Genomic DNA, 14,068 nt, shown 5'->3' on the forward strand with positions numbered 1-14,068 from the left:
CCATTTTATCTGATGGAATAGCTATCAACGGCAGCTTCGAAGTGAAACGCCACAGAAAATCTGTGTAAGCTATCTGCAGCCTCGCAGCACAGATATACTTTGATTACAGCAACAGCCTGGCTCTGTCTTCTGTGTTTAACGTGTGTGTACGTGTCCGGCTGCGGCACAGCAACTCACGCCAGCTCTCCCTCCACTCCGTGATGCTCAAGGCAGGCTCACTGTTGTCTTTGCTTTTGGGAAGCCACAGCTGCCAGAGCCTTGGGATGCTACCACAATCTCACCCGTGATTTAACCAGAGCGAGAAGCTTCCAGCTTCCACAATTGCAGGGAAAAAGCTTGAAAACACTAAGCCTCAAGGCTCTGAAAGCCAGAACCCCGTTGCAAAGAGCACACCGTTGCTGCCCGGTGTTTGCAAGGCCGTTATTTCAAAGCCAAGCTCATTGTTTTTACCTTGTGATGGGGAAGGGGTTTGCTTTCCCGGGATCAGCAATACGGTACAAATGCATCCAGCCTCTTGCATTAAGGAGAGTCACATGCTCCTCGTTAGGAAGTTGTTAAGATGAGGATGATGAAGACAGGATCTAGCCCAGAGGGGTTCACCGCTTGGTCTTGCCCCACACTTGAAGTCACTTAGCCCCACAGCATTGGGGCAACCATTATTCTGGGGTATTAATGGGTAGTTTGGGTATGATTTGGGGTATTTGGGGATTACTGTGTGCAGTGGTTTTGCAGAATGGTTTTATAAACACACTGGGATCTGGTAGCTGCTAGGTACAGACGGCCAGGCTGCCAGAAGATGTAGAAATGCAAAAGGAAATCATCCCCGCGATTACAGGAGCAATGCTGCGGCGAGAAGCCTGTATTCACATCACAATCCCAGCTCAGCAATTCCCTTTGGGACTGTGGCCTTCTGGACATAGGAACACAGGCAAAAAATCCATCTGTACTCCGGCAGGATATTCAGCATAGCTGGAAAGTGTGTTCAGCCCTGAGGGTTTTTTTGTAAATACATTTGATTATAGTGTTATTCTAAGGTCACTGGAATCTAAAAGCCTGGCTCCTGGCTCCTGTAAAATTAATGTCCTGAGTCTTTTTGCTGTGGTACGGGACTTGCCTTCCATTCATTAAGTAAAACGTCACAGATATTAAAAAAAAAAAAAAAAAAAAAAGCTCAAGAAATGCTAAATGGCTGGAGCAGAGACACCCCGCAATGCAGCACGGATAAATTGGGGGTTTTTTTCTTCCAAGATAAACGCATCTTCAAGAGGAAGATCTGATCTGCTGCTTCGCTTCACAGGATGCTCAGCCTGCGAGACAAACGCTTACGAGCAAGGACGTGAACCGCATGGAAGGTGCTGCCTGGAGCCACCAGACACCCAGCTGCTGCCGGCGCGGGAAGGCAACTTTTCCTGCTTTTCCTGGCGCGTTGGGCTCCTTTGAGGCAGTTTGACTTGTGCTCATGACCTTTCTACTCGCACCAAGGTTGCGCCTGTGCTCCATATGGAGCCAGGTGACTTCAGGAGACTGAACCCGGGCCTGGGGACTTCTCTCTGGCACACGGCAGTGCAGCTGGAGCAGGGCAGGGAATGCAGTGAGCCACCCTCCCAGCAAAAACGCCACTCCTTGGAGATGCGGGAAAAGTGGAATAAAGCGTGGGGAGCAGAGCGGCAGGGAACCCGTGCCTGCCCACCTCTGCCCACATCCCCTGCTGCCTTTGGGAGCGGGGCGGGAGAAGCGGAGGATGACAAGATGCTTTTCCAGCTTTTGGGGTGATGCATCACCTGTGGCAGGGAGGGGATGGATGCGCCCAGGCGGGGGGCACCCAGCCACGGGGCAGGAACGGTGGTGGCTGAGGGGCAAGGCCTTCCGCATCCCCCTGAGAGGATGGAGAGGAAGAAAAAGTATGAAAAAGCAGGATGTTAGTAAAAAGCAGAAGTTGGGGGGTGACACTGGAAGATAGGAACAGCGTGGGAGCCACCTGGGTCGCCTCGGTGCCTGGCTCTGGGGGCATCAGCTTGTTAAACCGCGCAGAGTTCCCTGCGACCCGCCGCCCCCCCCCCCCCCCCCCCCCGGCCCCCCAACCCGGGAAGGCGCCCGGTGCGGCCGGGATGGCAGCGCGGACCCTGGTTGGGCTGGGAAGGCAGCGAGCAGCCTTGCCCCGGAGACCCCCCCCTGCGGGAGACACCGGGGGCTCCCTGCTGCGGGACGGCCCCGCCACCGGCCTCCCCGGGCTGGCGCTTCGCCCGCTGGTCGCGGTGAAGAACCCGAGGGGCCATGGACCCCCCCCGCCCCTTAAGCACCGGTGTCTGACAAGGCACCGGGAGGGTCTTGTCACCCCCAAAATTATTAATGACGCTGAGCGGCATTAAGGCGGCCCGCGACGCCAGCACGGCCGGTGGCACCGATGGCACCGGTGCAGGTGGCAATCTGTCGAGCCGGTGGCCCGCGTGCCCAGCACCCCTGCGGGGGGCCCTCGCCCAGCGGGCACCCGGCGGGCGGACGCGGCCCCTTTAAGGCGCGCGGGAGGCGCGGCCCCGCCCCGCCCCGCCCCGCCCGGCCGCCGGGGCGGCTGTGGGGCGGCCTGAGGGACCGCCGCCGCCTGCCGCCGCCTCCCGCCGCGCCGCGCCGAGGCAGGGCAGGGCGCTGCTGGGCCAGCGCTGCGGCGGAGGGCGGCCCGGCCCGGCCCGGCCCCGCGGGCGGGCGGACCCACCGGCAGAGCGACCGACGGGCGGACGGACTGGCGGACGGGGAGCCTGGCGGGGGAGCAGCCCCATGGCTCTGGATTTATAAACACGGCGCAGATGGCGGGGCCGGGGCCCCGCGCCGAGCGCTGCCCCGCCGGCCGCTGAGGCGGGAGGCGAGGCCCAGAGGGAGCGGCGGCCATGGGGGGCGGCAGCTGCCGGCGGGATTAGGTAAGGCGGGGGGGCCCGGGCGTGGCGCTGCCCGGGGCGGGCCGGGGGCCGGGGGACCCTCGAGTGAGGCCGGGCCGCTCCCCGCCAGGTAGGGCTGCGGGCCGCCGCCGTTACGTAAAACCGAAAATGTGCCGCGGGAGCTGGCGGCCGCCGGAGAAAACTTTTTTTTTCCTCTTTTCCCCCCTTGTTTTTTCCTCCTGCTTCCCTCAGGGGCAGCTCTGCGCGGGGAGCTTCGGGCCCGGGGGTGCCCGCACTCCGCCAACTCGCGGGGACACCCCGCCTGCGGGCCGGGGGCACCCCACGGCCCCTCCCCGCCTCGGCCCCGGCCCTGCCCCGCACGCCCCGGCGGCCCGCAGCGGGGGGGGGACGCGGCCCCGGGAACCGGCCCGGGGAACCGGCCACCTGCCCGGCAGGGGCACCTTACGGGCCTCACCCCCGCCCCCCCCAACCCCATCCTGCCCCGGCCCTGTCCCGCACGCCGCCTGCGGCCCGCAGTGGGGGGGTGCGGGGGGGTTCGCAGCCCCGGGAACCGGCCACCTACCCGGCGGGGGTGGCCCCGGGGGGCGGCCAGGTCCTCCCCGGACCGTGCGGCTGGTGGGTAAATGCTGGTGGTGGGTACACGAGGCTGGTGTCTGCAGGCAACAAGTGTATGTCTTGCTGGAGCCCAGCTGCAGTCTCTGGAGTGACTGGCTTTTTTTCTCCCTCTATTTTTCCGTCGATTCTTAGAATCCCCGGTGCCCTCTTCTCCCTCGGCCCTTCCTCCTGCTCCCTTGCCCTGACAATGCACAAAGAGCAGGCTGCAGTGGGTGCAGGCAGCTGCCTGCCATGTGGGCTGCTGCCAAAGCCACTGAAGCAGCAAAACCTCCAGGACCGGGGCTCGCGCCGCCTGGGCCGGGGGGCTGCGTTGACCCCCCCGACCGCCCCCGTCCTTCCACTGCCTCCAGCCCCACGGCTGGCCCTGCCTGTGCGGCCCCGCATGCCTGCGCTGGCGGCTGGGGCTGCTCCCTCAGCCGTGTGGTTTGGGTCAGCTCAAGAATTTGCCTGAAGAGCAGGATGGTGATCTGTGCAGCGGGGATCTCCAGTGCCACCCTTTCGGTTTACCAGTGTTCGTGGTTTGAACTCTTTCTGCGACCTCTCCCTCGGTATTCGCGTGAGGCATGAGCTCTGAACGCCTGAAAACGTCGGGGGTTTGCTGAATCTGGTATTTTTAATCCGGCTTTGGTGGATGTGATGGTGTTCTGCTGCTGTTCCTTGGCTGCATTGGGTGAGAGTGTTTCCATTTAGCGGAGGGCTTTTATCGGCAAGGTTAAGTTTTAGTTTGCTGCATGCCTTACAGATAAACATTTGGTACTACTGCTAATTCATAAAGGGAAGTGAGTTGGGACAACTGGGTAAGTATTTCCATCTCTTCTGAAGGTGGTGACAGAGCTCTTGGAGGGCTTTAGTGAAGACATGCTTTCCTGGATGGTTTTCATGGAGTTGTGCTCAGTTCTCTGGATTTCAATGCTGACTCCTTGGTGACTTTGGGACCTAGCTCAGCTTCCCGTGTGCCTGCATTTGCCAGCTCTGCGCAGAAGCCGTTCCTTGGGTGGGGAACACGGTAAGCAAGGCTGGCAAAGTGTTTTGGGGCTGAGTCTTGAGAAGCCATGGGAGGGAAGTTCTGTGTGTGACAATATTTTATAACTTCAGTTGAGTAAGTTTTAGTATGAGAGAGACTCTTGCAAAACGCATTTAGTTTATTGAAAGCAAATGCACTCAAACCTCAGTTTGTTGTTGCCAAAAGGGAAAAAGTAGAAGCTATTTTTGGTGCGAGAGAGGAGATGGGGCACGCACATGTCTGGGGCAGGAAAACACTGGTACTTTGTTCTTCTGGCTTCATGTGGGTGGTGGTTTCTGTTATTTAGCTGTGTGTTTCTGCCAAGTTGCAAAACATACCTGGTTCTGAAAACCCTGTGGAGGTCAGGGCCGGCTCTGCGCAGCTGGTTCTGGGCCCATGTGGGAACACCTCCCACGCTGGCATCTCCAGCGCTGGAAAAGTGGGTGGATGCTTCTGGCTTCACACCTTTGAGTGCCAGGGAGGTGACTGGCATTTTTTCACGACAGGATCCGGACTGAAACCGTAAACTTGTTTCATGCAAGCCACCGAGCAGCTGCTGCTTGGCAGTACCTTTCCCTTGCTAATGGTGGTGGTTGGATTTGAACCAAGTTGCCTTGCGTGGAGGTTGTACCAGTCCCTGGAGCCATCCTGAGCTAAATCCAAAGAGGAATTGGTTCAGGCTGTGCTCATGTCTTGTAATTAGGAGATCCAGTCTGGTAAAGGCAGTTTTGTTTTGATTGGAGATGAAGGTGTGCAATGCAGATGTTAAGAGAGCTACCCATCTCATCCTCACGGCAGCTCTGGACTGCGCTAGCTGGAATTGGGTCATAGGAGATGGCTTCATCTTTTGTGACATGGCTGTAAATTATTTGTCGCCTTGATGGCTCCTGGTGTTCTTCCCGCAGCTGGTTCTGGTTGTTAATGGCCTCTGCTGGAACGCAGTCCTGTTTGTGGCCAGGTCATCCTGGGGAGAAACCTGCTTGAAGTCAAGCATAATTTACATGTTTGAGATAGTGTCAGCTTTCACAGCTCTTTGGGGAGGAGGAAAGTTACAATTTGCCCAGTTTCTAGATGAGTAGGTAGGAAAGGAAGGATTAAATTGGTAAATTTTCAGAAGTGGGTTTCTGGCAGCTGACTTAAGCAGTTGTAAAGGGGGGGGGGGGGGTTACAGCTTTGAGAGGGCCTGTGCTTGAGGTGCACTACTACCCATCCCTATCCCGATGTCTCATTCTGACCAGATCACTAGATGTGTCTGAAAATTGAGGCCAGGAAGGTTATGGGAAGTTCAGTGTGTTAGAGCAAGACTGCTGGAGAGCTAGTGGAGTCTTTTTCCTCAGGAGTGCTTTGCCCATTTCAGTGTGAGGGCTTGTTTACTCCCAGTGGCAAAGTACTGGTTCCCGCCTGGGCTTGTGCCTGCAAGCAGTCATCCCCCAAATGCAGAGCGCGGACTAGATGCAGGGGTATTCCAGGATGGAAATCCAGGGCAACGTGTTTTTAAAACGACTGTTATCTTTGGGCAGCTGCATTTGTGTGAACTGTGGCTCGCTTCAGTCTTCACTAAGAGATTTCAATGGAGAGCAGGGGCAGCTCTAAGAGAACTAGAAATGAGGTACAGCAGCACCCAAGTTGCCTCTGTGATTAGCGACTGAGGCTTTTGCAGCCGCTTAAGGATTTGGGCATCGTGAGGTCATGGATTCTTGTCTAGGATGCTGTGGCACAGGCTCTTGCATGGCTTTGAAGTGCCCTTGCTGCATATTAATATAGGAAGGTGGTGGAGAATTGCTGCTGATGGCTGGGCTTGTGCTGGCACAAAGGTGTCGGGGTCTCTGATTTTTCCTGTAATGTCAAAGGGATATATCTTTGCACCTCAGTAGGAAATGAAAAGGTGTATCGTTTAATGAGCATGGCTAGAGCAGGGATGCTTCCTAAAAAAGGACTGAAGAGGGGAGCTGGAGCTCCAGAGCAAAGGGCATGGAAATGCATGCAAAAGCCTGGTCAGGGTGAGGGAGGGATCTGGTAGAAAGGGGAGGAGGGCAGAAGAGCAGAAGGAAATGAGTGATTTGGCAGTTTTGGGAAGTGAGCCCTGACCCGCATGCGAGGCAGCAGCGGGACTGTACTGGGAATTGAGAAATCTGGGTTGCTCCCCTAGTCCTGCTGCCCACCCCACTTGCCACTTCCCTTCTCGAGGCCACCAGTTCTCTCTTCTTGACAACCTGCCACTGGCAGCTGGAGGCTCCCTGGGGTCTGGGCTTATTAAAGACGAGGACTGGGTGTTTTTGGTGAGCAGGAGAGCTTCTACCCCTGCCATTGTCACGGTGGGAGGCTTAGGGAGATGGGACATGGTTGTGGCTGTGCAGACAGGAAGAGAAGCAGTTTGCTGTGGACCCTGCCACTAACAGCATGTACTTGGCCACTGGTCTGAATTTGGCTTGGAGTGGTGACCAGTGCTGGAGGGAAAGCAGTAAAGGCAGAGCTAGGTGGCCACGTCTATGATTGCTACCACAGTGCTAGGGCTAGTGGAGAGCTCAAGCATGGAGTGGGGGGATGACAGGGAGAGCAAAGCAATCGGCAGTTACGTGCCTGCTGGGTGGCACGGAGGATGCTGATAATGGTTAGTGCTCTCAAGCGCTTTATAGCTGCGGAGCGCTGAACAAACATTAACGAATGTAAAGGATAGAAGCTTTGTCTAGTTACAGGGAAGGGAAGTTAACTCCAAATTAACTTTATGATCCGTGAAACTGAAGGTTATTTAAAAAAATAATAACATAAATGGAAATGCTGAAGTTTTCCAGAGTCGCTGAGTACGCTGCTTGTTGTTTAATGCCTTCCATTTTTTCACTCCCAGTCTGTGTTTTTGGCTCGGGAACAAATTACAAGCAATATCAGCTTACGCTTGGATTTGAACCCACATTACTCTTAGTCAGCTGAAATATTTCCCCTTATCGCCGCTCCCATAATGTTTATTTTAGACCGGATAGCATCATGGCTTTTCTGCTAGCTGTAGGGAAGAAGCCAGTCTTTGGAACAGCCCAGCACCTTGGAAAGAAATTATCTGGAAGCCGGTTCGGTTTCGGAATGATGTACGGCTTCGTTTTCCACTGAGTGCTTTATGCCAGGCTGTATCCCAGAACAGTTTGCGGCGTTAAAAACCCAGGAGGCGGCAGATGGATGAATTGCTGACAGATTTAAAATCGTATGACAAACACAAAGCATGCAGACGTGAGGCCAAGGTGGGAGGAAGGTTGCAGGGGGAGGTGGAGGCAGAAAGGGTGAGTAAGTTATTCTGGGCAGGAAGAGATGTGCAGGCAAAGGCAGACTCCAGTGGGTTCAGCCTAGAAGGGGAAGGGAAGGTCTACAAGAGGAGAGATGTGGTGAGGAGCGTGTTCCCATCAAAGGGCAGGGAGCCATCAGTGTCCTGGACCAGTGGTGGGGAGGAGGAGGAAGGGGCCATGTCCAGCTTTGGTAGCCACGGTGAGGCCAGGAGGAGCAGGGCTGCCCTGGGAGGAGACAATGTGGTGGGGCCCAAAATGGTTTCCTCCTGTGGGAAGTGGTCTGGGGGAGAGTGCCAGCACCCGCGGAGGCAGGGGCGGTGTGGGTATTGTCTCTGGTAGCTGCAGCCCTGGCTGTGGCTCTCCCGCTGGTGCGTGTGTTGAGGGAGGGAGAGCCGGCAGGATTTCCTCTCTGTGGTGCTGGCTCCCGGGTTAGTAACTAACCAAGCAGTCTAGGTTTATCCTTTCATTGTGGAAGAGAATTATTTACATAATACCACTTGGCGTAATCTTTATTTAGCATTGTTTCCCTGGCGTAACGCTGGACTGAGTGGTGGTGCGCAGAAATGCAGTTTCGGCCCAAATATGTGGGAAGCTTACCCTTACCATCTGGGTGTGCTTCCCCCCTGCCATGCAGGGAGCTGGCTGTAAACTGAAAAAAAAAAAAATAAAAATCTCCAGTGGCGTGGTCTTCTGTCACGCAGTTTTTGGGACCCTTACATCTTCTAAACACTGTTTTGTGCAGATGGTGGTGCTGTGCTGGTACCTGAATGCTTCTCACCAGCTTCCTAAGCAACACAGTTAAGGTTTGTCCTGTGCGTGTTAGGGCAAGAGAGCGGTTTGCTTGGTGCTCTTCTGCGTCTCTGCGTTGAAGGCAGAAGGAAAGAAATGTGTCAGCCCGTGGGTGGAGGATGACAGGTTTTGGGAAGGTTCCTGGTGTGGATCAGCCATCGTCTGTGATCAGTCCCTGAGGACTTGCTGTCTCCCAGGTGGGCAGGTTGCGTCCTCCTCAGGGAGTGTGTAATTGCAAGGTCTGGAGGCTTAGGTGGTTGTGCAAAGAGCTGGGGGCCGATTATTGCGGCACACTGTGGTGAAGGACTGAACCCTAGGCTTGGGTTTCAGTGGGATGTTGAATCGGTGAGTGGGGTGAGCAGGCAAAGGCAAGCTTTCTGAAAATCTGCCTGTACCAGTGCTGGCTGGAGAGGGTGGAGGGTCTCTTTACGCTGTGGGATGTGTTGGCTTTTAACAAGCTGGGGCAAACAATGGAAAGTTGGCTTTCTTCTGACAATATTTTAAAAGCTTATAAAATTACTCCACCAGCTACATTTTTGTAGGACCAGGTCTCAGCTGCATGCTGCTTGATCACATTGTAAATAGCTCAGTCTTTGGCCTCTACAGACTTCTCAGGCACATACCTCCCGGTGCAGCAGAAACACCAGTTTAGCACATGGTTTATCGGTGGCAGCACCTGGCTCATGTAGCAGGAGCACTTTGCAGCTCTGCAGAAGTGTTTACTGCTGAGGCCGCGTGATCTCTTTGGCCTGATGTTGCAAGGAGCTGGTTTTGCGAAGGCTGTGAGTCCCCAGTGATTTACACGGGATTAACCTGGAGGCACGCACAGGGTCCAGGCTGGACATTGGCATGAGATGGCCTCTCCTGTGAGCCGTGCTGGAGGGTGATGCAGATCCTGTGTCCATTTTATGCGGGTGATGTGGATGTTACCCCATTAAGCCTGAAACTTGCTGGAACAAAGGTAACTTGTTAACACCCTCCTTGAACCACTTATACCTGGCAGGGTGAGTTTGCATTGGATCAGCGTTGAGATGTGTGACTGCAGCATTCCTGATCCACTGCTTGGAGCCCTAAAGCTTCGTCTACTGACTCTTCAAGCCTCTGCCGTTACTGTCATGCAATTCATGGTATCATGTGGTAGGCAAATCTTGGGTGCGTAACAGAGCAGTGGTGTTTGGTATCAGAGCTGTGCGCTTGGGAAGTTTCTTCAGTCTTTTGCCTGGGGGTGTTTTTCCTGCATTGAGACCTTAAATAACTGTGTCCCCTCTTCTCTGGCACAAGAGTTTCTTCTGTTTGGCGAAGGGGATGACTCTTCCCTGTTGGAAAGACTATCTTAATCGAGCCCTTATTTTTCTGCGGGTACCACATCATATAATTCCATTAATAAACTGTTCAAGCTCCTTTAAAGCAGTTACAGCTTTGCCTTTTCTTTTTCTTTGGGTTTTTTTTTTGTTTATTTATTTTTTTTTTTTTTTTGGGCCTTTGCTGCAGAGTTTCAAGCTCATGCCAAAGTCTCGGCTTCATTTCTAGGTCACCGGTCTGCCCTTTCATTTCCCCCCTCACACTGAAGTTGGCTGGCTTGTTTCGATTTGGTAATATGTGAGGTGGTGTCCACAGACACCAGGCAGGCCAGTGAAATTCGTGTTTCCCTGCAGCCTTGTTCCTGGTGTGTGTATGTGTGTGAAAAATAATTTCCAAATGCTAGACCAGAGGTGATTAAAAACTGTCAAAGAAATAAAATGCAACAAAGTCTGCGTTACAGGAATCTGTGTGTCAAGTGCTTTGGGAAAACTCTCTGAACTGGCAGTGGAAAAAGACTTCAATATTCTCATCTAAGGCTTTCTAGTCTTAAATAAATGTCGTTTATTTCTGAGGTGCTGATGAGGCAGCCTGAGCGTATCCAGGCTGAGCAGGAGGTTGGTTGCCGCTGGCTTTGTGCAGGGGCCTGGGGCCAGGAGCACTGCCTGCTGCGCTTGCTCTGCAGAGTTGTTTGGGATCCTGAGCTGCTGTTGAGATGTTTTGCATGATGTGGCACAGGCACCTGGGCAGCTAGCTGGGCTGCGGGCTTGTGGCTGGAGCTGCTGAGCGTGACTGGCAAGGGGCAGAGGGGTGAAAGGCTGCTCTGCAGCCCAAGTGGATGCTTGAGGGGATGTGAAGAGCTGAAATCCTACTGGGGAGTGGCACATGGTGTCTGTTGCTTGCTCTGAGTGAGTGCAAGTGCTTGTTTTTTACTGAGCTGCAAGGCAATGGATGCTCAGAGGTTTTTATGCAACTCCGGTGTTGGGACCGTGAAGCAGTTGTCATGTCATCAGTTAGATGTGTTGAGCATCTTTATTTTTGGAGCAAATGATCCTGCTGACAGCGTGTATAGGAGGTGTCAGCCATCCCTTTTTTCTTCTTCCTTACTATTTTTTTTTTCTTCATTTGTAGGTTTTGGTCTTGGCTTTGCTTTGCTCCCTTGACAGGGTGGCTGCTAAAAAATTTTGTTATGCTTTTTGATGTCTGTGTGTCTTAAGATGCCTTGATTAGAGATGCACATAAAGAGCTGATGCGGTTTTGGTCCATAACCCAGCCAGCTGTCGGCAGCGTTCCTGAGGGCTGTGTGGTGATGGACTTGAGAAACACTGCAGGATTTTGGGTTTTCTTCAGCGTTATGAAACAAAAGTAAAGAGAAGTCAGCATGTACCTGAAGGGTTGTGTTTTTCTTCTAACTCTCACTGTGGAAAGCTAAGGTTTGCATCTTCCTGGCTGAGGCTGGTGCTCATGAAATCTAGAGCACTTCTGTGAATGTCCTTAAACTCTGCCAGCAGCAGGTGAAAGCAGAGAAATGGGGAGTTTGGTTTGCCCGGAGGTGGAGGAGTTGTGCTGCATGCGTGCAAGCACTCTGGTTGCTCCTGCTTCCCCTGCCAAAGACAGTGTGAGTTTTGCTATCTGCTTCAATGAGACAAGAACTTTAAGCTCCATCTGTGGCTTATGGTTTTTTTTTTTTTTATTTTGTTCAGTTGTGCTTTTTAAATGGCCATAGATTTCTTCTCGGCGGGAGGTTTCATTCCCCACACAATGTATCATTGTGTTTGTCTTGCTCTAGTTCCTTGTTTTATGCGGAAACACCTTGAACCTTTGGCTGAGTTGGAAGATGGGTGCAGAGTCAGACCCCTGGCTGCAGGCGTTGGGCTGTTCCAGGAAGAGCGTGTCTGTGCACGACTCCAGCCGTGAGTTACCCGGTTGCTGCTTGAGGCATTAGACATGTTTGGCTAACGCAGGCACTCCCCTGCGTTTTGATCAGGCAGTCTACACATACATATTTTTGTTTTACGGAGGCTGATCCTTAGGGTAAAGAAGGCCGTAGCCAGAAATAAGTGAGTGTTCACACTTGCCTTTATGAACTTCTTGAGTATTTTGCCAAATAATTCTTAGGTAAGTGAGGCTATAATACCTACTGTAAAGGACATGGCCAGGAATGCTGCTAACCCGAGGGCCTGATCCTTTCTTTTCTCATTCCAGTTTTGCATAAACCTGATAAAGGTGCCTGTGCTGTCTTGGCCATTTGCAGTTTGCTTTACGAAGCCTCTCAACCAGCACAATAAATGTCTAAATAAATACAGCAGCTTTGCCTTGCAGTCTTGCCAAGTCAATTTGGTGTGTATGTTGAGGAGGCAGAACAATTAGTTACAGAGACAAATGGGTCTTCTCTGTGTTCTGTGCTCCCGTCACACGGCCAGCTCCCAGTGTTGCGATAAGCGTAACGGTGAAATCTGTATTAAGCAACCAATTAAGGCATCTGCAGAACAAGGAGGGGGGTTGGGGGGGGTGGGGAAGTAGCAGCTTAACATTAACCTGCTAAGAAAGGTGGAGCTGAGTTGTATCTCTTAATGGGTTTGGGGCTGTCAGACAAGGGTGATTTCTTCTGCCTTTTTCACAGTGTCTAGCTGAGTTCTTTTAGGCTGTGTTTCGGAGCTGTGGGGGCTTCGCTTGTAGTGCTGGCTAAAGGAGTTTGTTACCTTGCAGCCCCTCACCATGTTCCTAGCAAGGTGCTTCTCCTTCCTGTTCTTTTTGACCTGAGTAATTGAATAAATATCTTCACCAAGCAGTCATGCTGGTGGTTGAGTTGGCACCGCTTTGGGGTAGTATGGGTGCTGCGAGGAGGGATGGGGAGCCAAGGGACAGCCAGCCTGAAATCAGGGGATAGTGGCTGTAATTTATACAGCTTGTTTACATTTCAAACCTCTCTTTTGCTGGAGTATACTTCACAGTCCTGAAATTCTTCTCTAACTGGGAGATTTTTCTCTCAAACTTCTGTGCAGCCCTGTTTGCAGATGTTGCTCATGTCTCCCCCTAGCAGAGGACAAACCAATTTTGCAACAGGTGATGCAGACCCTCACGCAGGGTTCTGTTTGTGTTCTCGGAGCAGCAGTGATTTCAGCTTGGAGTCACTCTCAGGCAGTGTTGGCAGAAGTTGTGTCCCTTTCTGCTGTGGTCTGGGCAGCTGGGAAGGTCTGTGGCATTTGTTCCTCTTCCGTGGGCTGGAAATCCACTGCCTGGTTGAGAAAGATGGCTGGGAGTGCTCCTCCGTGGCAGGGTTTGGGCTTTCCATATTGCCTTCCCTGTGCCCGTCGCTGCTTTGTGCTGCCTGCTGGCTGCATTACCTTTGTTCCATGAATCTTGTTTGTGCTCCCTGGGAGACTCGGTGAGTCTGTGGTTTTGTGCCGTTGGCCCTGCATATCCAGGGGAGAGCTGGTCACATACCATCCTCTGTGCAGCTTCAGCAGGCACCAGTTGTGGCTGGGTCAGGCACTTGATGAACAGAGAGAGGCAGAGGGAGGGTCCTTTTCCCAAGAGAGTTTTGAACCATTCTTCTACTGGAGCTTTGCTGAGCTGCAGATTGCTGTTTCTCTCCCACTTCTCTTCTAAATCTGCTGCTGTTCTAGAAGTGGCAGTGGTTTTTACTCGTGTGCATGGATGAATGTGTGTTGCAGCACAGAGTTTAACTGACCAACATGATGTTGATCATAACCTAGCTAATGACACTTAAAATATTTGCTAGTTTGGGGAGATGGTGTAATGCGCAGTGGTCTCTTCCCAGGCACTGGAATAGATAAATGAGGTTTGGCTGCATTTGGCATGGTGTTTGGAGAGATGGACAGCTTTCTGTCGCTATTCTGGCAGATGGGATTTGAATTTTTAAGAGAAAACAGCATCTTTTTGTTTCTTCTCCCACTCAAAACCAACCAACCAAAAGCCAGGTGGAGGGCAAATCTCACAGGCATTCTGTTTATTTGCACGTGCAAATGCATCTTCTTGATGTGTCATTAACCTGGTTGCTCTTTGGTGCTATTTTTAGCAGCCTTATGATCTATAGACAAGGAGCTCTTCAGTAAGCGTTTGTAAGCAGCCCAGCTTGAGGTGGGGGGTGTTTATGCAGAGCCCAGGGTATCCCGGGGTAGTGGGTCCTCTTCCCTGCCTGGCCACGGGGGCCTGCAGGAGCTGGATGCTGTTCC

At 53.0% G+C, this 14,068-nt stretch overlaps 1 protein-coding gene across 9 annotated transcripts in view; it reads left to right on the forward strand.

The window, feature by feature from the left end:
• Positions 1-2,573: 2,573 nt before the first annotated feature.
• The window catches only part of NCOR2 (nuclear receptor corepressor 2), a 253,614-nt gene continuing 242,119 nt past the window's right edge, over positions 2,574-14,068 (forward strand). For all 9 annotated transcript variants that reach the window (XM_056349627.1, XM_056355454.1, XM_056356291.1 and 6 more), the window contains exon 1: positions 2,574-2,912. The gene's annotated coding sequence lies outside the window, so the exon portion shown is untranslated. The remainder of the gene's footprint in view (positions 2,913-14,068) is intronic.

This window comes from Falco biarmicus, chromosome 1 (genome assembly GCF_023638135.1).
Source record: "Falco biarmicus isolate bFalBia1 chromosome 1, bFalBia1.pri, whole genome shotgun sequence".
In the NCBI taxonomy this organism is placed as follows: Eukaryota; Metazoa; Chordata; class Aves; order Falconiformes; family Falconidae; genus Falco; species Falco biarmicus.